Raw genomic sequence first — 26,289 nt, 5'->3', positions numbered from 1 at the left:
AAGAGGAAGACAAATATCGGCCGAGATATATGTCACGCCCCAGAGGAGTCTCTATCCGAAGAAATTTCGGCAGCATCTCCCTTGTACGGCGGACAATATGAAACTTTCTATATATCACATATACATCAGCCACAGGCGGCTGGAATGATAACAATAAATAAAAACAAACACCACGCAGTTTATAAAGATATTCAGCCTCTGGCTGTCACAACCACGCAGTTAATAATAGTAATCAATAACAATAGGACTCTGACTCGAAATCCACCCTACTCCACTACACTCGTAAAGCTCAAATCCAACGAACTCACCTCTTCTGCCGTCCAGGCAGGCACGTAGTAGAATGAAATCCAATATTATATCAAAAATCCATCAAAAAATGTCACTCCATACAATATCCATAGGAAAAATCCAAAGACAATACTAAAACAAAGTCTGATATAGATAAAGGCCAAAATAAAACCAATAACGAACTAGTAGAGAACTAGCTCTACGGCCATATGGGGAACTGCTCCGGACAGCCTCAACCTGAAAATATCAACAATGGAGGCGGGGTGAGTCCAACACTCAGCAGGTACAACTGATATGCATAATAAAACAAATAACAGACAACACTAATCATGCGTACAGTCTCCTGAAATACGAGAAGGAATAAATGCAACTGGAACGAAATCAGGAGATAACTGTACTAACCGGGATCAAGGTACAAAGGTAACAGGTCGTCACACCGAAGAAATCATAATCCTGTATGCATGTCAATCAAATGCATCCATACAAATGTAGCATATAAGTGCAGCAATCACAACAATAAAATGCAATAAATGCATATGGTGACCGTGCACTCGGACATCACTGCTCCTGACAGTGACTGAGTGGACGGAATGCTGTCGGAGTACTCCTGTCCTCTGGCCCCAAATCATAAATGGGGGAGCTCAATGCTCTCATCTCCCGGTACACAATGACGGGGAGGATATCTCTGCCGGCTACCACGCTGAGTCATCTGACCAACGGAGCCAAACAAAGTCCACCATCTGCCGGCTACTACGCCGCTACACTAAATGCCAGCGGAGCCAAACAGAGCGGAACTGACTGCCGGCTACCATGCTGAGTCCTCAGACCAACGGAGCCAAACAGCAGAACCGCCACACTCCAGCTAGATATACAACTAATCCATGGGTGGTGTGTGCAGTACATGTAACTGGCGATGGGCTCAACCAAAGTGGAGCCGACAATCGCACAGCATGCAATCATGATGCATGACACTAAAAACATGGCATAGTCCATATAACTAGATACAAGTGTGTACCACTGGAAGAAGTATCAAATAGAAGGTACACCAATCAAATAGGGTATCAAATAAACCCTAGATCCAGAACATATCATAGCATGTGGTTGGTTCACTACCTAAAGCATATGTGATCAGGTAGATATCATGCAGTGCAGCATAAATAAACAAACAAACATGTAACTAATCATGTAGCGACCAACCGAAACAAACAGATAACACAATTATTGTTATATGTTAAACATATTATCATGCATATCAAAAGACATAAGTCAAAGTACCCGCCTCCGAAAATAGAAAGGTCCGATCTGACTCCGAGATACTCGTCTCGCGTCAAAGTCCTGTGTCACATATAAATAAATATATTTTATTTAGCTACAATTTACATAAATAGCTAAACAAAATTCCTAAAACTATTTAGGGCAAAACCCTAAACCAAAAACACATAAACATAATCAATATACACATGATCGTCTAATTAAACCCTCCAATTCAGAACAAGATCTACCACAGAACTCAAATACACCTAATCCTCACCCTAATTCACAATCCAAAAGATTACGGTGAAGGTTGCTTGCTGCTAAAACATTGAACAAGCAATTGTTTGTTGATCCACAGCACACAGAAACTCACGGTAATTCTTCCTTCAACTCACAACCCTCATTTCTGTGTACTAAGTCTACTGTTGCTGATCAACAAACACCACAGCCCCACTTCCTCTCCAATTCCGTGACCTAAATTGGTAGCAAAGAGAAATTCGAACTAGCTTACCTCCTTTGATCAATTAGGGCACGTGAATTGAACACACAGTGCTGGCTCGATCAAACTGACAGAGAGATCAGTGAAGGAGGTGCTCTGCCGAGGTGCGTCCGTGCAGAGATGGCCGAAGAAGTGAGGAGACACGAGCGGTCAGCAATCGGGCGGCGCCGGCAGTGAAGTCGGCAGTGTACAACAGATGTGAGACTCGGCGATGTGGCGGAGATACTAGGGCACACTGAAGAGGAAATCAGGAGTCGGGGCAGAGGCTAGGGCACCGGCGATTGGGTCGGCGTCGGCTTCTGTGGTCGGCGTCGGGTGGCTAGGGCAGGCGGTCGGGCGGCGGTGATTTGCGGCGACGGCGCTAGGAACTCCACGGCAAGGCTAGGGCAGAGGATGGATCGCCGGCAATGGCTTGCGCTCGCCGGCGCTTGGGCAGGGCTGGAGAAGAAGAGAACCGCCGCCGGCGGTTAGGGCAAGGAGGAAGAAGGGAGACGGCATCGGGCTCGGGTGTGAGGAGGGGGAAGAAACGAAGGTTTTAAAGAAATTAAAAAGAAAAAGAAAAAGGAAAAAGGAAAAGAAAAAAAATAAAACTTTTCCTTATTAAAACTGGGTAGCCTAAACAGGCTTTTCCGGACCCCGTTCTTATCCCCGTCAACTCGTCCGTACGAGATCCGAAAAATTCCCGAAAAATGTCCAAAAATTCTGGAAAATCCCCTTATTAAAAATCATCATTTTTCCGGTATTTTACATTCTCCCCCACTAATAAAAATTTGGTCCCCAAATTTCAGTATCTACCATCAACAAGTACTAATAACAGATAATAATAATAAATGTTGAACGGTAAATAAACTCACATACCTCAAGTGAAAAGATGGGGATATCGAGCTCGGATCGTATCCTCAAGCTCCCAAGTAGCCTCCTCGTCTGAATGATGCTGTCATCCGACTTTAACCAGCAGGATAGTCTTGTTCCACAACTTACACTCTTTCCGATCCAAAATCCGTACCGGAACCTCCTCATAAGTAATGTCAGGCTGAACTGGAACTGGAATATCAGCCAACACGTGAGCTGGGTCTACTATGTATCTTCTCAGCATAGATACACAAAATATGTCTTGAACACCTGTCCGGAACGGTGGTAGTGTCAGATGGTAAACTACCGCTCCGATCCTCTCCAAGATCTCGAAAGGACCAATGTAACGCGGAGCTAGCTTACCACTGAGGCCAAATCTCTTCACCCCTTTCATAGGTGAAACTCGCAGAAATACATGGTCACAAATGGAGAACTCTAAGAGTCTCCGACTCCGGTCAGCATAACTCTACTGGCAGCCTTATGCCTCTAACATCCTCCGTCTGATAATACGGATCAACTCTGCCTCATGTTGAGCTCTATAAGGTCCCAACAACTGGGCCTCACGGATTCTCGTCCTGATCGACGACTGAGCATCTATGGCAATAAGAATACCCTGCTCAGTCTATCCCTACTCCTCAAGGTCTAACTCGAATAAACCCTGAATCAAATCTGTGACCACAACTCGGTGGCAAGCTAAAGTCCCTCTGGACTTCTGGCTAAGTGCATTGACAACCACATTAGCTTTTCCCAGGTGATAGCTAATGGTACAATCATAATCCTTCAGGAACTCCATCTATCTCCTCGGTCGAAGATTAAGTTCCTTCTGAGTGAAACAGATATTTGAGACTCCGATGGTCAGTGAGAATCTCAATGTAATATCATACAGGTACTGCCGCCAAATCTTCGGGCAAAAATAATAGCAGTCAACTCCAGATCATGAACTGAGTATTTTCTTCTCAGGCTCCCCCAACTATCAAGAAGCATATAAGAATACTCAACCGTGCTGCATCAGAACAGCACCCATACCCTGTAGAAACGCGTCGATGTAGAGGACAAATCCGTCCTCTCCAGAAAGTAAAAACCAAAAATCGAAGCCGACACAAGTCTTCGCTTCAGCTCCTAGAAGCTGATCTTGAAATCCTCAGTCTAAATAAACTTCACGCCTTTCATGGTCAAGCGTGTAAGTGACATAGCAATCCGTGAGAAACCCTCAACGTATCTCCGGAAATATCGGACAAACAAAGGAGGTTACAAGCCTCTTCTATTGACTCCGTCTACTCCCGACGGTAACAATCTCGATCTCATGTGGAACCACGGTATACTTCTATTGGTGACCGTGTGGCTCAAACATCTCACATAAAACAATCCAAACCAGCACTACTGATAATCACATATAGATGTTCTCGTCGAATCATCTCTAGATCTATGCAAAGGTAGTGTACGTGACTCACCTCGGATCCGTAATAGATCACAACATCGTCCACAAAGATAATGGAAACCCATCCAAACATCCTCGACATACCAGGATCATCGAGTCCCTGAAAACATCTAAGGCACTGTAAGCCTCTATGGCAAAAACTGAGACACATAATGTACGTATCACAGACATTCCTATCCATAGGATCTCCAATAATAAATCGAAAAAATCTGATCATCAATAACATATATCACCAAAGAATAAATCCTCCAGAGTGAGAGCAACGCTCCATCACAAGAAATCCTCAACATGTGGGAGCAACGCTCCACCACAAATAATCTGAAATATGTATCTGCAATAAATATAGGAGCAATGCTCCGCTACCAGCAATCCGTGATATGTGGGAGCAACGCTCCACCACAAAACAATATCCAAGTACCCCAAGGCACCTAACTATCCAGCTAGAGACTGTACAAGATCTCTCTACCATAATTCGCTGTGGTTAGCCTAGGATATAACAACCTAGTAACTAATCAAATCCATCATCAACTCTATCAGCATCCTAGTGGGTCATCCACTGATAGAAAAATTAGTTGATGAGTTAATTCAACAAATGACATAATGCAGTCACTCCACATTCTGCATTCAGTATAAGTAGAAACATCCTACTGCTACCAATGTATACACCTAGCACACATGCTCACACAACATATGTATGATCAACAAAATCCTCCAATTATTATACACCAAACATACTCACAACTCAGGTATAATCAGTATGATACCTCCAACAATACATACCGAACACGTGTCCAAAATCAATGTAGGTAAAATCAACAATACACCTCAAACAACGCTCATATGACATAACTTCACCTATGCCAAGAGTATAACCAACATATACTTCCAATAAAGCATACTAAACCCAGGTGCACTCACAAATCAAACATAATCAAAAATGTTACCTCAGATACCACACCAAACACATATGTACATATCACAACTCAGATTAAATCGACAAAATGCTTCCATCAAAACACCACCGATGTACTTATACTACATCTCGGATTTAATCAACAAGCTATCCTCAATAATACCTTCAGATACATACACCGAACTACATATCTATGATCCACCAAGAACCTTCAAACCATATCAGAACATGGATATATATACTACTGGCAAATGGACAGTCTACCATAGGACTCCTACAACACATAACAATCATAATATACATGCAACATAGACATGCAAAATCAGCATACCAGCTCAACCAAAGAGACCAACCTTATGCTACCAATACTCATGGGTTACAGGTATATCTAAACAAAATTCATGCATATGTATCAAGCATGAATACATCAATCAAAAGCAACCCAAAATAAAGCAGTCTAATCATCCAGTAACAACCCTGCTCTAGGTTCAAAGGAACTGGTATCGGACAAGAAAGATATACACACCGTGGTATAACATTGCCAGTCAATGTCATACACTACCAAGACTATATCTAATGGGAAAAATTTTATCATCATAAATCCAAATGTACTCTCCCAGTAAACACTAGTAACGATTGTATCCCATAAGTGTTAAGCAATTAACTCTACACTTCCTTACACCAGCGGGGTCACATATCCCAATGCACCCTCTAAGTTATCCCACCAGGTATATACAATCCATGGTCAAAGTCTTCATGAAATAGGGTACATCGATCCTTTATCACCTATCCAAGCCGACAATGATATATGGCTAAATCAGTCATTTCCACGTCAGTACAAAACAAGTACTCAAAGGTGCTCTAGATACATAACTAAACACAAATAACCTAAAGGTTCGAACCTCTAAAAAAAAATAGAGTATGGCAATCCTCTACTGATCAACCAACAAAACTAAATCATTCATCTACTAACTAATCAAGAATACCTTAATCCTCCACAAGCAACTAAGGTATATCCAACTACATAATATCATATGTATAAATGTGTACGACCCAAAAGAAAAAGTCAGAATTTAAGAACATCAAGACACTCTCATCTTCATCCTCAAAAACATCAGCCCACACTATATCAGATGAATAAATCTCCACTCCCCATGAGGGCAAGTTAGCATTCAAAATATCAATCATTATTTTTTCCACATAGTCCCATATCAGAGGAAGCATATATCATTTTTTTTTCATCCTGTTAACTATCCATAACCAACCAGATTTATTAAAATCTCATAGGTACATTCAACCGTAAAACTCTCCAACACCCAATTTATAATCTGATCACCAACCATAATCATCAAACCTGTGAATATCATAAATGACACTCACTATGTCACCCTCAATGACAACCCAAATATAAATCATCAAAATAGTTATCCACTAATAGATCATCAAAACAAATATCTAGTAATTGATCATCAGACAACCACATAACATTTACTCTCATAAATCATTAGAAATCAACATATCATAATATCTGATCTCACAATATCCCTCAACCTCAAACCATTCTCAACAATGATCAAACATGGTAACCCCCAATGATCAATTTCCATCGTACCTGGTATCCTAATATCCAAAAGATATGAGTATAAAACTCTCCTGGCTAAGTCAACAGGAATATGTAGGTATCATCCACTACCCAACTAACAATAGCAGAGGCTGGTATGTACCTCCATCTCCTACGAGTAGTAACAGAAGCTAACACTACTGATGGTATGATAAGAAAAATCACCAGAGATTATAATCCTTTATCTCTATTAAGGTCAACCATGCTCAATGGCTAATCCATCACATGTAATATGTGCTACTACAACCAAACATGTACTAAATAAAGAATGCTAATACCTGTCATAAACTATAAAATTAAACATCATACCTATATGCCGTCTGGAGATGTTCCATCGCTGTCCAGTCCCCAAAATGACCTCGGAATTCCGTACGAAAAAAACAAACACCGGAAATCCATATAAATCCAAAACGGAAGTCCATAACATAATCGAAACGGACAAATCCGTGCAACCGAAAATAACTGCCCACACCAATATGTCTCGCAACTAGGGCTCGTATAAAAATATCCAAAATACCAAACGCAGGTATCACACCCTGCACTGATACCAATGAATTGGTATCAGATAAATCTCGAAAATCCAACACACGGAAATCAAATAAATATCGCCAAACTTTGGCGCGCTAATACCCAATAAACTGATATCAGATTATTCAAAGTATCCATAATACGAAAACAAAGATCGTATAAATCTAGAACACACAGCAAGTATCGTATACCTGCTCTGATACCACTAAATTGTCACGCCCCAGAGGAGTCTCTGTCCGAAGAAATTTCGGCAACATCTCCCCTGTACGGCGGACAATATGAAACTTTCTACATATCACATATACATCAGCCACAGGCGGCTGGAATGATAACAATAAATAAAAACAAACACCACGCAGTTTATAAAGATATTCAGCCTCTGGCTGTCACAACCACGCAGTTAATAATAGTAATCAATAACAATAGGACTCTGACTCGAAATCCACCCTACTCCACTACACTCGTAAAGCTCAAATCCAACGAACTCACCTCTTCTGCCGTCCAGGCAGGCACGTAGTAGAATGAAATCCAATATTATATCAAAAATCCATCAAAAAATGTCACTCCATACAATATCCATAGGAAAAATCCAAAGACAATACTAAAACAAAGTCTAATATAGAAAAAGGCCAAAATAAAACCAATAACGAACTAGTAGAGAACTAGCTCTACGTGCATATGGGGAGCCAGCGACTGGAACTGCTCCGGACAGCCTCAACATGAAAATAGGTGAGTCCAACACTCAGCAGGTACAACTGATATGCATAATAAAACAAATAACAGACAACACTAATCATGCGTACAGTCTCCTGAAATACGAGAAGGAATAAATGCAACTGGAACGAAATCAGGAGATAACTGTACTAACCGGGATCAAGGTACAAAGGTAACAGGTCGTCACACCGAAGAAATCATAATCCTGTATGCATGTCAATCAAATGCATCCATACAAATGCAGCATAAATGCAACAATCACAACAATAAAATGCAATAAATGCATATGGTGACGTGCACTCGGACATCATGCTCCCGACAAGGACCGAGTCGACGGTATCTTGAGTACTCATCCTCCGGCCCTAAATCATAAATGGGGAGCTCAATGCTCTCATCCCAGACAAAGCGGAAGGACTGCCGGCTACCACGCTGAGTCTCGACCAACGGAGCCAAACAGAGTCCACCATCTGCCGGCTACCACTGCTACACTAAATGCCAGCGGAGCCAACAGAAGGATCGCGGCTACCACCGAGTCCTCGACCAACGAGCCAAACAATGAGAACCGCCACACTCCAGATATACAACTAATCCATGGGTGGTGTGTGCAGTACATGTAACTGGCGATGGGCTCAACCAAAGTGGAGCCGACAATCGCACAGCATGCAATCATGATGCATGACACTAAAAACATGGCATAGTCCATATAACTAGATACAAGTGTGTACCACTGGAAGAAGTATCAAATAGAAGGTACACCAATCAAATAGGGTATCAAATAAACCCTAGATCCAGAACATATCATAGCATGTGGTTGGTTCACTACCTAAAGCATATGTGATCAGGTAGATATCATGCAGTGCAGCATAAATAAACAAACAAACATGTAACTAATCATGTAGCGACCAACCGAAACAAACAGATAACACAATTATTGTTATATGTTAAACATATTATCATGCATATCAAAAGACATAAGTCAAAGTACCCGCCTCCGAAAATAGAAAGGTCCGATCTGACTCCGAGATACTCGTCTCGCGTCAAAGTCCTGTGTCACATATAAATAAATATATTTTATTTAGCTACAATTTACATAAATAGCTAAACAAAATTCCTAAAACTATTTAGGGCAAAACCCTAAACCAAAAACACATAAACATAATCAATATACACATGATCGTCTAATTAAACCCTCCAATTCAGAACAAGATCTACCACAGAACTCAAATACACCTAATCCTCACCCTAATTCACAATCCAAAAGATTACGGTGAAGGTTGCTTGCTGCTAAAACATTGAACAAGCAATTGTTTGTTGATCCACAGCACACAGAAACTCACGGTAATTCTTCCTTCAACTCACAACCCTCATTTCTGTGTACTAAGTCTACTGTTGCTGATCAACAAACACCACAGCCCCACTTCCTCTCCAATTCCGTGACCTAAATTGGTAGCAAAGAGAAATTCGAACTAGCTTACCTCCTTTGATCAATTAGGGCACGTGAATTGAACACACAGTGCTGGCTCGATCAAACTGACAGAGAGATCAGTGAAGGAGGTGCTCTGCCGAGGTGCGTCCGTGCAGAGATGGCCGAAGAAGTGAGGAGACACGAGCGGTCAGCAATCGGGCGGCGCCGGCAGTGAAGTCGGCAGTGTACAACAGATGTGAGACTCGGCGATGTGGCGAAGATACTAGGGCACACTGAAGAGGAAATCAGGAGTCGGGGCAGAGGCTAGGGCACCGGCGATTGGGTCGGCGTCGGCTTCTGTGGTCGACGTCGGGTGGCTAGGGCAAGCGGTCGGGCGGCGGTGATTTGCGGCGACGGCGCTAGGAACTCCACGGCAAGGCTAGGGCAGAGGATGGATCGCCGGCAATGGCTTGCGCTCGCCGGCGCTTGGGCAGGGCTGGAGAAGAAGTAACCGCCGCCGGCGGTTAGGGCAAGGAGGAAGAAGGGAGACGGCGTCGGGCTCGGGTGTGAGGAGGGGGAAGAAACGAAGGTTTTAAAGAAATTAAAAAGAAAAAGAAAAAGGAAAAAGGAAAAGAAAAAAAATAAAACTTTTCCTTATTAAAACTGGGTAGCCTAAACAGGCTTTTCTGGACCCCGTTCTTATCCCCGTCAACTCGTCCGTACGAGCTCCGAAAAATTCCCGAAAAATGTCCAAAAATTCCGGAAAATCCCCTTATTAAAAATCGTAATTTTTCCGGTATTTTACAATATACTTCCAAGTGAGTAGAACAGTATCGATCTATGCATGCCTTTAGGAATGAAAGTCAATATCGACCGGGCTGAATAATATCTTGAAAAGATACTTGATAAAAATTACATACTTGATAAAATATAGCCCAGTGCTAGCTAGGATAATAAAATAGAGGAGCACGGACGGACATTGCCCCAGGAGCCTCATGAGAGGTAATAATAATTGATCAAACCTAGTTAAGCCCAGCTTCGACCGATACAAGGAACATTGTTATATTAAGCTATCTATGATATAGCAAAAATAGGAGGGGCGAGTAGGAACAATAGAAACACTTTAAAAGGACTTGTGAAATAGGATAGAAGTAAATATTTTAAATAATTAATGAAGATATTTGCAGTGTATGATTGTGTAACAGGTGTTATATATTTGGCGAGAAATGTGTTTTTAGACTATTTTGCAGGTACTAGCGACAAAGAAGGTACATCTGGGGTACAAAAAAAATTCCTTAAAAGTCATTTGCCACAAGTATGCAGCTTACGTCATCTCATAACAAACTCTAACAAACCTGGGTCCACTTCATGACTACGGAGGTTATATTAAGTGATATAAAAAGGAGAATCCTCTCCGTTGGCTAGGTAAGTTCACATCATTACGCACATTCATAACCTTAATTTTTGGGCTACTGTTCATCTTCTTTCTTCTGTTTCCTTCTTCCCCACCAAGAGAGATCACTGACTTGAGCATCGGAGGGCCTAGCTAGGGATTCCCACCCCGGTCTTAGGTCACTGACGATAGTGTTGGTCGGTCTCTTGTGCGCAGGAAGCCTTGGAAGCTCCGGATCTAGGTTTTCTTCTGTCAGATTTACTTCTCGTCATTGGGACTTTGCACCGGGAAGGTATTATGTGATTCTACTCTCCCCGATCCGCTTTGGATTTCTCGGATTGGCATTCAGTCAGGTATTATTCTTCGTCGAGGCAGTAGGTTTTTTTCTTCTAGCTCTCCGTTTTGTCAAGCTTCTCAGACAAGATCAGTTATTATTGAACTACCGCACCAATCTCATATTACACTATGGGATCCTTCTTATTATGAGTGTATTAATCTCCCTGTGTTTAAGATATCGAATATCCATTAATTAAACGAGTTACTGACAACTCACTTAATTAATATCTGGCACCAAGAGTAGTACCACTCAACTTCATTATCATGTCGGACTAAGTCAACCTGCAGGGTCTACATGACAATCCTTATGAGCTCCTTTAGGGGCATCATCAACCTAGATAACTAGAACACAGTTTTCTTCTATAATCACACACCATATAAATAATATTATTTCTCAACTTATCGGGTCTATTGATTTAACGAATAAATCTCACCCATTGATAAATTAAAGAAATAAATACTAAGTATATTGTAACGCTCGAAAATTCTCAAACTTGCATTAGAATAATTCTATGATTTTTCTGGAATTTTTAGATATTTTTCCGGAATTTTCCGAGTAGCGGAAGTAGCAAAAGTAATTAGATAAGCAAAATGGTTTAAGCGGGAATCGAACCCGGGACCTCTCGGGTCCGCTAAACCTTTAGTTAGCCGTAGTAACCGATGAACCCAGCAGGGCCGTGCTGAAAGAAAGAGGAACCAATTATATTTACATTAGAGTTGGGTTCAATAATCCACTTAATATAAATTAAGAACTTAAGTTGGGTTTGGTTTAATTTGGTTCGGCAGCCCTCTCCCTCTCCAAACCCTCACGCCGAACACCTCTCCCTCTCCTCCCTCTCTCGGTGCCAATAACAAGGGAAGAACTAGGGTTCCAACCCTAGGGTCCCAAGGTCACTTTCTGGCGACGATTTCGGCACAAGGACGTTCCCCTCCGCGAGTAGAGCACGTGGACGCGAGCAAATCGTCGAGAAGTCGTCTCCACCGGAATTTCTAGCGATTAGATTTGTAAGAAATCTAGCACACGAGGTAAGAAACCCCTCGCCTGCAGTATATGTAGCTTCCGTTTGGTTTCTATGCACTAGTTTAGTTATATGCAGATTTTTCGACATATAGGGTGTATTTAACCCTCCTCGCAGGTTTAGGGATTTAGTGGGTACCTTTAGATGGGTCGGACACGTCTTTTCCCCTTCAGTTGGAGGTTTAGATGTTGTTGGGTGCCTAAAGGTAGTCTCCCTAATAGAGAGGGGAATTAAAGCACACTAGGTGTTCGATAAATTAGCTAGTTAAGTAAAAATGCAAATTAGGCATTTTAACAGTTCAGTTGAATGCATTAGAAGCATCTAAATCAGTTTATTCTAGCTTATATGGGACTACGGTCCAATGGGTGGGCTCCCACAGTTGCCTTTAGGTTCAGACAACCTAGCTCTAGGTTCAGATAACCTAGAAATAGCCAGTTTAAACAGTTAGCTATATTCAGTATTTTACCTTCAGAGGCACTATACTGGATTAGATATCCATTGGGTTGGACTCCCACAGTCGTCCCTAGGTTTAGATAACCTAGTTAACCCTACTAAATTCGGGACTTGCAAACCCGGGTCTAGTTAGGGATGCGCGCATAGCAAGTACAGTTGCCGGGCCCAAACAGCATGTTTAGTATTTTCACTTACTATATGTATATGGTTTTTAACCTTTCACAAATTAGTTCGTGAATTCAGTACAGTCCTAGCAGTAGCTCAGTATTAGCTTAGTTCAATTTTTAGTATCAGCTTAGTTCTTCATTGATATCATGTGATTGATATCATGATCAATTTTAGATATGCCATGATTGTATGCTTATATGTCATGCCATGTTTAGTTTATTCAGTATACTTAGCATAACCTTTTAAACAGCATGATTTAAAAACATATTTGCATCGTATGCATGTTTTAGTGAGGTAGATGGTTTCTTACTAAGCTTTAAGCTTACAGATACTATTTTCCCTTATACTGCAGATAAAGGTAAAGGGAAGATGGACTAGCAGAGGAAGCTGGAGTTCAATGCAAAGATGGTGTGTGTGGCAGGAACTGGAATAAAAGATCCTCAGGGGTTTTAGCAAGCTTAAATAGTTGGATTCTTAGTATTTCTTCTTTCATGCATTTTCAGACCTTAGAATGTAGTGAACCATGGGAGATTTATTTAGTTTGTTAGTAATTATGTTAGAATGTTGGTTAATAGTTGCTAGAATACATTCCAATTGATTTTAGAATTTGTTGTGTGAGGTTTTGGCACGCCAGAGTGCTGAAATCAGAGTTTCAGTGCGAAATCAGAAACTCCGATCGATCCATGGATCGATCGGGGGTCCTCGATCGATCCATGGATCGATTGGGGGCTGATTCCGCGAACAGAAGGCTTCTGGATCGATCAGCCGATTGATCCAGACACATTCTGTCGCGAACAGAAGGCCTCTGGATCGATCGGTCGATCGATCCAAGCTATTCCTCGCGAACAGAAAGGTTTTTGATCGATCATTGGATCGATTGACTTATGTTGGATTGATCAGCCGATCGATCCAAATAAAGTCCCGTGCACAGAAGCACGCTGGATCGATCACTAGATCGATCGGTGAGCCTGGATCGATCAGCCGATCGATCCAGATTATCACCCGAGCACAGTAGCGGTCTGGATCGATCCCTGGATCGATCCAACAGAGAGCAATCGATCCAGTTCAGTCTGGATCGATTGGGAAGTTCAGTTTCGACCAGGAAACTTAGCAGATCAGCTTCTAGTCCATAGGGAATATAGGATACACCTGGCATCCTTTAGATTATACCCTTCAGCACATGTAGAACCAAGAATAGTTATCAGATAGCAACTAAAATTTAAATTAGATCAGTTTTCTGCACAGTTAGCACAGCATAACTGTAGCGATCGGCCTTACAGCTCAGCTAGTAGAAGGCGGGTCGTTACAGAGTGGTATCAGAGCAGTGTTCCATACTTCCTACACACACATCAGCATTGAACCTGCAGCTTCCAAGTGAGAATACCTTTACTTTATTTATTCTCCTTGTTTTGTTATTACAGTTCATGTTTATATGCCTACTGCTAGTTAGTATGTGATAGTTTTAAACATGACATCAGTAGTTATATAACTGTGATTACATTAGTTATGTTATGTTCTCTATGTCTTTAGAAATGGCACGAGGACGCCCAGCTAGAAGGGCACTAGCTACTGAGCCCCAGCAAGAGGCAGGCAGTTCAGTGCCTCCTCCTGACCTTACAGCATTAGTGGCTCAGTTACAGCAACAACTATCTGAACAGCAACAGGAAATAGCCACCTTAAAGGCTAATTAGCAGAGTACCCCCACAGTCACCACGGAACCAAATCTGACGACTCCAGTAGTCTTAGAGGTTCCACCAGCTCAGCCCACAGCACCAGCACCAGCAGTCCCAACAGCTGAGCCAAGAAAGGAAGCCTATCTGATCCAGTGGCAGGGAGTCAAGCCAGAGAACTTCTCAGGCACTAGTGAACCATGGGATGCACAAGCCTGGTTCAAAACACTGGAGAGCACGATGGAGCTTCTGGACTGGTCAGAACACGAGAGGGTGAAGTGTGCCTCCTTCTGCTTGACAGGAGACGCACGCATGTGGTGGGAAAGAATCAGAACGAAGCGCCCAGTGAACCAGATGTAATGGGCTGACTTCGAGAAAGAATTCTTCGAGGAGTTCTTTCATATACGGGTTACAAACCGCCACTACGACGAGTTCACTGAGTTTCGTCAGGGCAACCTTTCAGTTGAGGAAGCCATGAAGAAATTCAACAGGTTGGCTCGTCTATGCCCAGAGCTAGTCAGCACAGAGAAGGAATGAATCCGGTTGATGCTCAAGATGCTGAGGCCAGAGATAACAGTGAACATGGCTGGTGGCATATATAGGCCACAAACCACAGAGGAGTTAGTGAGCAGTGCCTTGACCACAGAGCATTACCAGAACAGCATAAAGCAGCAGAAGCAAGTCTCCTCAGAGTCCAAAGGCCAAGGAAACTCTCACACTCAAAAATAGCAAGGCCACAGCTCTAACTGGAAAGGAAACTCCAACAGCAAGCGCAAGTCAGGGAGTGAACCAAAAGGAGGACCATCTAGCAAGCGACCCAATTATCCAAAGTGTGCTACTTGTGGGAAATTCCACCCAGGGGTTTGTCGCAAGGGCACACGAGGATGCTTTGAATGTGGACAAGAAGGGCACATGGCCAAGCAGTGCCCGAACAAGACCGGTCTTCCTCAGCCACAGCAGATTCAGTATGCAGGCCAGCCAGCTCAGTTATATCAAATGCAGGCCGCTCTAGAAGGTCCACTTATCAGCCAGGGCAGATTAGAAGCCCCTCCAGCAACGGCGAATGCGAGGATCTACTCACTCACCAGAGAGGACGTAGCCAATGCCTCGACAGTTGTCACAGGTCAGATTAACATTTTACAGTATAGTGCTACTATTCTATTTGATACTGGGGCAACCCATTCATATATAGCCAGGACGTTTTCCGAAAAATTAGAAAGACCCTCAGAGGTACTCAGTGGTCAGTTTATGACGGCCCTACCTTCAGGAGAGATCATGGCATCCACGCATTGGCTCAGAGTAGTGCCGGTCATCATAGCAGACAGAGAGCTCTTTTGTGATCTGATAGTGCTAGAAATGACCGACTATGACGTTATCTTTGGAATGGACTTTCTGATCAGATACGGTGCTACCATAGAGTGCCGTAAACAGAAAGTCATTTTCCAACCTGAGGCGGCAGTGCAATTTGAATACAGCGGAGAACCAAAGAGAAAGGCCAAGAAGTTTCTCTCAGCTATGAAAGCACTGAAGCTACTGGATTCAGGAGGTACAGGATTCCTAGCACACGTAGTCAACGCCAGTCAGGACAAGAACCAACAGCTAGCAGAGGTTCGAGTCGTATGTGACTACCCAGCAGTCTTCCCTGAAGAGTTGCCAGGCTTAGCACCAGACAGGGAGATTGACTTTGAGATAGAGCTCATTCCCGGTACGAATCCTATCTCCAAAGCGCCTTATCGCATGGCTCCAGCAGAACTGAAGGAACTTCAGGAGCAATTACAGGAGCTGCTCGACAAGGGTTTCATACGCCCGAGTCACTCACCATGGGGAGCGCCTGTATTGTTCGTGAAGAAGAAGGATGGAAGCATGCGACTGTGCATAGACTACAGATCACTGAACCAAGTCACAATCAAGAACAGGTATCCCCTTCCCAGAATCGATGACCTGTTCGACCAGCTGAAGGGAGCAGCAGTGTTCTCTAAGATAGATCTCAGATCAGGTTATCATCAAGTGAAGGTTAAAGAAGGGGATATACCCAAGACAACATTCAGAACCAGATACGGACACTACGAGTTCGTAGTCATGCCCTTTGGCGTGACCAATGCTCCAGCTACATTCATGGATCTCATGAACAGAGTATTCAGGGAGTATTTAGATAAGTTTGTTATTGTATTTATCGATGACATTCTTATCTATTCAGGAACTCAGGAAGAACATTCAGAGCACCTGAAACTAGTATTGCAGACCCTTCAGCAGAACCAGCTATACGCCAAGTTCACGAAATGTGAATTTTGGTTAGATCAGGTGTCCTTCCTGGGTCACATCATCTCAAAGGATGGTATTATGGTAGATCCTAGCAAGATAGAAGCAGTAAGTAACTGGAAGAGACCTAAGAACGCTAGCGAAATCAGGAGCTTTCTGGGATTAGCAGGATATTACAGAAAGTTTGTAGAGGACTTCTCCAGGATAGCCTCCCCACTGACAGCTCTTACCAGAAAGAACAGGAAATTTCAGTGGACAAAGGACTGTGAGAACAGCTTCAGCGAGCTAAAAAGGAGATTGACCAGTGCACCAGCAGCTTTGACATCTATAGTGATGCCTCTAAGTTGGGACTAGGAGCAGTACTGATGCAAAACGGCAAGGTGTTCGCCTATGCCTCCAGACAACTCAAGGATTATGAGAAGAATTATCCTACTCATGACCTTAAGCTTGCAGCAGTAGTGTTCGCTCTCAAAATTTGGAGACATTACTTATATGGAGCTCAGTGCAAAGTGTATACAGATCATCAGAGTCTGAAGTACTTCTTCACTCAGAAGGATCTGAACATGCGACAGCGCAGATGGCTTGAGCTGGTCAAAGACTACGATATAGACATCCTCTACCATCTAGGGAAAGCCAATAAGGTAGCCGACGCACTTAGCAGAAAATCCAGTGCTACCTTATTATCTCTTACAGCCATATCACCGCCCCTACAGAAGGAGATCGTAGATTTCGGTCTCGAGCTCATCGTTGGACAGCTCTCTAGTATGACCTTAGAGTCTACCTTGTTTGGTGATATTCAGTCAGCTCAGGAGCAGGACCCTGAAATTCAGAAAATCAAGCAAGGGCTAGCAGAATCAGAAAGTAGAGAATTCAGAGTGTCCGATAGCGGGGTGTTGTATGTTGGTGACAGACTCTGTGTTCCAGATCAGGAGGAGCTACGGAGACGGATTTTAGATGAGGCTCACAAGACTCCCTATGCGATGCATCCAGGTTCCACCAAAATGTATCAAGACCTGAAGAACCATTTTTGGTGGCCCGGGATGAAGCGAGACATCGCCAGATATGTTAGCATCTGCCTCACCTGTCAGAGGGTCAAGGCAGAACATCAGCGACCAGGAGGAGTTCTGCAGCCTATACAGATTCCAGAATGGAAGTGGGAGGATATCTCTATGGATTTCATAGTGGGACTGCCCAGAACCACGAATGGTTTTGACGCCATCTGGGTAATAGTCGATAGGTTGACTAAATCAGCTCACTTCTTAGCTATCAAGATATCCAACTCCATGGAGAAGCTAGCTCAGTTGTATCTCCAGGAGATCGTCAGACTACATAGAGTCCCACGAACCATCATTTCAGACAGAGAGAGTGTGTACAGTCAGCGTTGGGCACTAAGTTAAAGTTCAGCACAGCATTCCATCCTCAGACAGATGGTCAGACGGAGCGAGTAAATTAGGTACTCGAAGATATGCTCCGAGCGTGTGCCCTAGACTTCAAGGGAAGTTGGTGCAAATATCTGAGCTTAGCAGAATTTGCATACAACAACAGCTATCAGGCCACTATCGGCATGGCACCTTACGAGGCTCTCTATGGGCGGAGGTGTAGATCTCCAATCTGCTGGTATGAGAGTGGTGAACAGAAAGAACTAGAACTTCAGACAGATCTAGTAGCAGATACCACAGCAGCTATACAGCAGATCCGCCAGAGGATAGAGACAGCTCAGAGCCGCCAGAAGAGCTATGCTGATACACGGCGCAGACCCTTAGAGTTTTCAGTTGGGGATTCAGTGTTCCTCAGGGTAGCTCCCATGAAGGGAGTAATGCGTTTTGGGAAGAAGGGCAAGCTAAGTCCCAGATATGTGGGACCATACCTTATTAGCAGAAGAGTGGGCAAGGTAGCATATGAGCTAGAGCTACCCCAGGAAATGTCAGTTGTCCACAACGTATTTCATGTCTCTATGCTGAAGAAGCATACCCCAGATGCCACCCAGGTGATTGAGCCCCAGTCGGTACAGGTCCGCGAAGATCTCAGCTATGACAGTCGGCCTATTCAGATAATAGACCGAGCAGTTAAGACATTGCGGAACAAGGAAGTACCGTTAGTAAAAGTCATTTGGCAAAGTCACACAGCAGCAGAGGCAACTTGGGAGACAGAAGCCAGCATGAGACAGAAGTACCCAGAATTGTTCTAAGTTCGAGGATGAACTTTTTATAAGGTATGGGGGATTGTAACGCCCGAAAATTCTCAAACTTGCATTAGAATTATTCTATGATTTTTCTGGAATTTTTAGATATTTTTCCGGAATTTTTCGAGTAGCGGAAGTAGCAAAAGTAATTAGATAAGCAAAATGGTTTAAGCGGGAATCAAACCCGGGACCTCTCGGGTCCGCTAAACCTTTAGTTAGCCGTAGTAACCGGTGAACCCAGCAGGGCCGTGCTGAAAGAAAGAGGAACCAATTATATTTATATTAGAGTTGGGTTCAATAATCCACTTAATATAAATTAAGAACTTAAGTTGGGTTTGGTTTAATTTGGTTCGGCAACCCTCTCCCTCTCCAAACCCTCACGCCGAACACCTCTCCCTCTCCTCCCTCTCTCAGCGCCAACAACAAGGGAAGAACTAGGGTTCCATCCCTAGGGTCCCAAGGTCACTTTCTGGCGACGATTTCGGCACAAGGACGTTCCCCTCCGCGAGTAGAGCACGTGGACGCGAGCAAATCGTCGAGAAGTCGTCTCCACCGGAATTTCTAGCGATTAGATTTGTAAGAAATCTAGCACACGAGGTAAGAAACCCCTCACCTGCAGTATATGTAGCTTCCGTTTGGTTTCTATGCACTAGTTTAGTTATATGCAGACTTTTCGACATATAGGGTGTATTTAACCCTCCTCGCAGGTTTAGGGATTTAGTGAGTACCTTTAGATGGGTCGGACACGTCTTTTCCCCTTCAGTTGGAGGTTTAGGTGCTGTTGGGTGCCTAAAGGTAGTCTCCCTAATAGAGAGGGGAGTTAAAGCACACTAGGTGTTCGATAAATTAGCTAGTTAAGTAAAAATGTAAATTAGGCATTTTAACAGTTCAGTTGAATGGATTAGAAGCATCTAAATCAGTTTATTCTAGCTTATATGGGACTACGGTCCAATGGGTGGGCTCCCACAGTCGCCTCTAGGTTCAGACAACCTAGCTCTAGGTTCAGATAACCTAGAAACAACCAATTTAAACAGTTAGCTATATTCAGTATTTTACCTTCAGAGGAACTGTACTGGATCAGATATCCATTGGGTTGGACTCCCACAGTCGTCCCTAGGTTTAGATAACCTAGTTAACCCTACTAAATTCGGGACTTGCAAACCCGGGTCTAGTTAGGGATGCGCGCATAGCAAGTACAGTTGCCGAGCCCAAACAGCATGTTTAGTATTTTCACTTACTATATGTATATGGAGTTTAACCTTTCACAAATTAGTTCGCGAATTCAGTACAGTCCTAGCAGTAGCTCAGTATTAGCTTAGTTCAGTTTTTAGTATCAGCTTAGTTCCTCATTGATACCATGTGATTGATATCATGATCAATTTTAGATATGCCATGATTGTATGCTTATATGTCATGCCATGTTTAGTTTATTCAGTATACTTAGCATAACCTTTTAAACAGCATGATTTAAAAACATATTTGCATCGTATGCATGTTTTAGTGAGGTAGATGGTTTCTTACTAAGCTTTAAACTTACAGATACTATTTTCCCTTATACTGCAGATAAAGGTAAAGGGAAGATGGACTAGCAGAGGAAGCTGGAGTTCAATGCAAAGATGGTGTGTGTGGCAGGAACTGGAATAAAAGATCCTCAGGGGTTTTAGCAAGCTTAAATAGTTGGATTCTTAGTATTTCTTCTTTCATGCATTTTCAGACCTTAGAATGTAGTGAACCATGGGAGATTTATTTAGTTTGTTAGTAATTATGTTAGAATGATGGTTAATAGTTGCTAGAATACATTCTAATTGATTTTAGAATTTGTTGTGTGAGGTTTTGGCACGCCAGAGTGCTGAAATCAGAGTTTCAGTGCGAAATCAGAAACTCCGATCGATCCATGGATCGATTGGGGGCTGATTCCGCGAACAGAAGGCTTCTGGATCGATCAGCCGATGGATCCAGACACATTCTGTCGCAAACAGAAGGCCTCTGGATCGATCAGTCGATCGATCCAAGCTATTCCTCGCGAACAGAAAGGTTTTTGATCGATCATTGGATCGATTGACTTATGTTGGATTGATCAGCCGATCGATCCAAATAAAGTCCCGTGCACAGAAGCACGCTGGATCGATCACTGGATCGATCGGTGAGCCTGGATCGATCAGCCGATCGGTCCAGATTATCACCCGAGCACAGTAGCGGTCTGGATCGATCCCTGGATCGATCCAACATAGAGCAATCGATCCAGTTCAGTCTGGATCGATTGGGAAGTTTAGTTTCGACCAGGAAACTTAGCAGATCAGCTTCTAGTCCATAGGGAATATAGGATACACCTAGCATCCTTTAGATTCTACCCTTCAGCACATGTAGAACCAAGAATAGTTATCAGATAGTAACTAAAATTTAAATTAGATCAGTTTTCCGCACAGCTAGTAGAAGGCGGGTCGTTACATATATGTGCTTGTTAGTATATCAGGATTAAGAGTACACACATCCATAATAATAGAAGTTATGTTCTTTTATGCAGTCGGTATAAAAGGAATAATCTCAAATGGTCCTGCTCAATATACACATAGTGTACTAGTGTAATTTTATAGTCAAGATAAACTAATAACAAATTACACTACAACCATTCTAATGATTTATCCCAATCCATCTTGGTTGTGAGCTACTATTTATAATTTATAAGGAACTGATAACATGATCTTCTGTGTGACACCACACACCATGTTATCTACAATACAAATTAAATGGGCAACTGCATTTAACTAAATGCATACATTCGACCAATGTGATTCTTATTACAAAATAAATGTTCATTCAATAAATGTTTATACAAAAAGCTAGGCTTTTAGTATACATCCTAACAATCTCCCACTTATACTAAAAGACTATGCTGCCATATATCTGCCATACATCTGATTCCCATCCCCTCAACATGCCTATCAAAATCTCTCGCCAGAAGGGCTTTAGTGAAAGGATCTGCCATATCTTCTGATGCAATCTTGGCGACAACAACTTGTTCTTGCTTTACGATGTCTCGTATCAGGTGGTACTTGCGCTCAATGTGTTTACTAGCCTTATGGGCTCGTGGTTCCTTCGAGTTTGCTACTGCACCACTATTATCACAATAAATTGTGATAATTTTGTACAAACCAGGAATCATATCTAAGTCCATTAAAAAGTTTCTGAGCCATACACCTTCTTTGGCTACCTCAGAGGCTGTCACATCCTCAGCTTCCATGGTGGAGTCCGAAACATATTTCTGCTTAACACTCCTCCATGTTATGGCTCCACCTCCTAAAGTAAACACATACCCTGAGGTTGACTTACTATTGTCCATGTCTGATTGGAAATCTGAATCTGTGTATCCCATAGGGAGCAAATCATCTTCCTAGTAAACCAGCATATAATCTCTAGTCTTTCTCAGGTACTTTAATATATGCTTTACGACAGTCTAATGTCCCTATCCTAGATTACTTTGATATCTGCTAGTCATGACCACGGCAAAACAGATATCCGATCTCGTACATAGCATTGCATACATTAGGCTTCCTACAGCCAAAGGATATGGAACTGCCTTCATGTCCTCTATCTCCTTTGATGTTTTAGGACACATCTCTTTAGATAAAGGTACTCCATGCCGAAAAGATAGAAAACCTTTCTTGGAGTTTTGCATGCTAAAACAAGCTAGGATAGTATCGATGTATGAAGCTTGGGATAAGCACAATATTCTTTTCTTACGATCCCTTTTTACTTGGATCCCAAGAATATGTCCACATTCTCCCAAGTCCTTAATATCAAACTGTTTGGACAATCATACTCTTACGTCTGACAACACTTTGACATTGTTGTCAATGAGTAAAATGTCATTTACGTATAGTACAAGAAATACCACCACATTTACATCACTCTTCTTGTATACACAAGACTCATCCGGACACTGAATGAATCCATAAGACTGGATCACTTCGTTAAATCGGATGTTCTAAGATCTCGAAGCTTGCTTCAGTCCATAAATAGACCGATTGAGCTTACATACAAGATGCTCTTTGTCCTTCGCAATGAATCCCTCTGGTTGCTTCATATGGATGTTTTCTTCAAGACTTCCATTAAGGAAAGATGTCTTGACATCCATTTGCCAAATCTCATAATCAATATGAGCGGCAATAGATAAAAGAATCCGGATAGACTTAAGCATGGCTACCGACAAAAAGGTTTCCTCATAATCGATTCCCTCTTTCTGAGTATACCCTTTTGTAACAATCCTTGCTTTGATAGTTTCCACCTTCCCATCTGTCCCTCTTTTTCTTTTGTAGATCCATTTACACCCAATGGTTTTTACACCATTTGGTGGTTCTACAAGCACCCAGACTTGATTAGAATACATAGATTCTATTTCAGAGTACATTGCACTTTGCCAAGATGTTGCATCTTTATCTTGGAGTGCTTCATCATATGTGCAGGGATTAGGTTCATATTTACCATGGATCAAGTCCGAAGACTCTCCCAAAAACATGAATCTATCAGGTTGTCGAACAACTCTCCCACTACGACATGACACTGCTTGTAATTGTGCATTATTTGTGACACGTGTTGCAGTTTCTTGTGGTATCTCATCTTGTACCGTTGGTACTAAGGTAGACGTGTCTTCTCTTATTTCTTCAAGAACAATTTTACTCATGGGCTTGTGGTTCATTATATAGTCCTCTTTTAAAAATTGGTCATTGGTGCTAACAATGACCTTCTGATCTTTAGGACTGTAAAATAAACCGCCTTTTGTTCCTTTATGATAACCCACAAACAAGCAAACTTCTGTGCGTGATTCCAACTTATCAGTGTCTCCCTTCAGCACATGTGCTGGACTACCTAAATCCAAATATGCTTCAGACTAGGCTTACGCCCATTCCGCAATTCTGAGGGAGTAGAGGGTACTGACTTAGAAGGTACCAAGTTTAGAATATACATTGTCGTTTCCAGAGCATATCCCCAAAATGAATTTGATAATTCTGAATAACTCATCATTGATCTAACCATTTCCATAAGAGTCTTATTCCTTCGTTTTACCACAACATTCTATTGGGGTGTACCAGGTGCAGACAGTTGAGATTGAATCCTAGCCTTTGATAAGTAACTTCTAAACTCTCCTAAGAGGTACTTGCCACCACGATCAGATCGTAATGTCTTGATACTTTTACCAAGACGTTTCTCCATATCAGCCATGTACTCTTTGAACTTATCAAAGCACTCAGACTTGCGGCGTATCAAGTAAATGTACCCGTATCTTGAATAGTCGTCTATAAAAGAGATAAAATATTCAAAACCACCTCTTGCCTGGATAGTCATAGGCCCACACAAATCAGAATGAACCAATCTTTGGCTCTATATCTCGTGGCTTTAAAAGGTCTCTTGGTCATTTTTCCTTCCAAGAAAGATTCGCATGTTGGAAAATTTTCCACCACTAATGAACCCAAAGGTCCATCAGCTATTAACCTTTGAATCATACTTAAGTTAATATGACCTAGCCTTAGATACCAAAGATATGTTTGGTTCATTTTCAAATGTTGCTTTCTCTTATTAGAATTAAAAGATGTGTTATTAATTTCTATTTGTTGCAGCGTGGGAGTTATTGGATTTAGAGTATACAAATTATCAACCAATGTACTAGAACAGATAACTTCCCTATTTTTCTTGACAACTACTTTGTCATCAAAAGAAACAGAATATCCATCCATAAAGAGTTTAGAAACTGAAATTAAGTTCTTTCTAAAACTTGGTACATAAAGACAATTTCTCAAAATCAATCTTTTATTCCTATCAAAAGACAAATAAACATCTCTGTTAGAGTGTATACTAAAAGCCTAGCTTTTGTATAAACATTTATAAGAATCACATTGGTCAAGTGTCTACATTTATATATACCAAATGTAGATGTTCAATTAATTTATATTGTAGATAACATAGTGTGTGGTGTCACATACAGAAGATCATGTTATCGGTTCTTTATAAATTATAAACAGTAGCTCACGACTAAGATGGAAAGGAACAAACCATCGGAAAAGTCGTAGTGTAATTAGGTAAGATGTTTATCTTGACTAATAAATTACACTAGTACACTCTAAGTGTATTGAGCAGGACCATTTAAGGAAAGTTCTTTTTATATTGACTTAATAAAAGAACAAGTCCTTAGTTATTATGGAAGTGTGTGCTCTTAATTCTAATATAATAACAAGCACATATATTTAATATTTATTTCTTTAACTTATCAAAGGGAGAGATTTAGCTTGATAAATCAATAAGCCCGATAAGTTGGGAAATGATATTACTTATAGTGTGTGTTGTTGATTATAGAAGGAAACTGTGTCCTAGTAATCTAGGTTGATAATGTCCCCAAGAGGAGCTCATAAGGTTTTTCATGTTAAATCCTACAGGTGGACTTAGTCCGACATGACGATAAGGTTGAGTGGTACTACTCTTGGACTGAGATATTAATTAAAAAAGTTGTCAGTAACTCAATTAATTAGTGGATATCCGACATCTTAAATACAGGGAGACTAACACACTCATAATAAGAAGGAGCCCAAAATGTAATTTGGGATTGGTGCGGTAGTTCAATAATAATTCTTTAGTGGTATGAATTATTATTGATGAAGTTAAGTTGTGTGTTCGGGGCGAACATGGGAAGTTTAATTTCATCGGGAGACCAAAACCAATTCCTCCTCTCGGTCCCTATCGTAGTCTCTTGTATATAGAGAATTATACCCACCTATACCCACTTCTTACCCATCCTAATGGGGTCGGCCAAGCTAGCTTGAAACCCAAGCTAGGGTCGGCCAAGACCAAAGGATTGAGCCAAGTTAATTGGTCGGCCATAGCTTGGAGCCCAAGCTTGATTGGCCGACCATATTAAAAAGGATTTTATTTTTATTTTTTTATTAATGTGGATATCATGGTTTTAAGAGAGAGTTTAAAATTTAAATCTTTCCTTTTATAGCTTTCTACAAAAGATTAAGAAAAGATTTGAAATCTTTTCTTATTTGTAGATTGAAAGGTGAATTTTAATTTTAAGAAAACTTTCCTTTTTAACCATGTTCATGATTTAAAATAGAGTTTAAAAAATTAAATATTTCCTTTTATAAGTTTCTACAAAAGATTTGATATCTTTCCTTATTTGTAGATTGAAAGGAGATTTTAATTTTTAAAGATAACTTTCCTTTTTAGAAATTATCCACATGTTTAAAAGAAATATTTTAATTTATAAAATTTCCTTTTTATAATCTACCATGAAGGGAAAAATTAT

This window comes from Zingiber officinale, chromosome 9A, assembly GCF_018446385.1.
Source record: "Zingiber officinale cultivar Zhangliang chromosome 9A, Zo_v1.1, whole genome shotgun sequence".
Classification (NCBI taxonomy): Eukaryota; Viridiplantae; Streptophyta; class Magnoliopsida; order Zingiberales; family Zingiberaceae; genus Zingiber; species Zingiber officinale.
The sequence above is the reverse complement of the archived record's forward strand: the minus strand, read 5'-3'. Positions refer to the sequence as shown.